The following is a 267-nucleotide window of genomic DNA, read 5'->3' as shown; positions in this document are numbered from 1 at the left end:
GTGAATGTTGGCTCTTGAAAGAATGATGAAAAAGGAGACATGTTACTGAGGATCTGAAAAATCATTAAAATGATTCTTGAAGCAAGAAGAAGCAGTGAATACAAAAAAAAATTCGAAAAAAAAAGAGAAAACGAAAAAAAAAGATAAAAGAAAAGAAAAAGAAATAAAGTTGTGATCCAAGGCAACAAGAGTGTGCTTAAGAACCCTGGATACCTCTAATTGGGGACTCTAGCAAAGCTGAGTCACAATCTGAAAAGGTTCACCCAA

The sequence above is a fragment of the Arachis duranensis genome, chromosome 4 (assembly GCF_000817695.3).
Source record: "Arachis duranensis cultivar V14167 chromosome 4, aradu.V14167.gnm2.J7QH, whole genome shotgun sequence".
NCBI lineage: Eukaryota > Viridiplantae > Streptophyta > Magnoliopsida > Fabales > Fabaceae > Arachis > Arachis duranensis.
Note: the sequence above shows the minus strand (reverse complement) of the source record.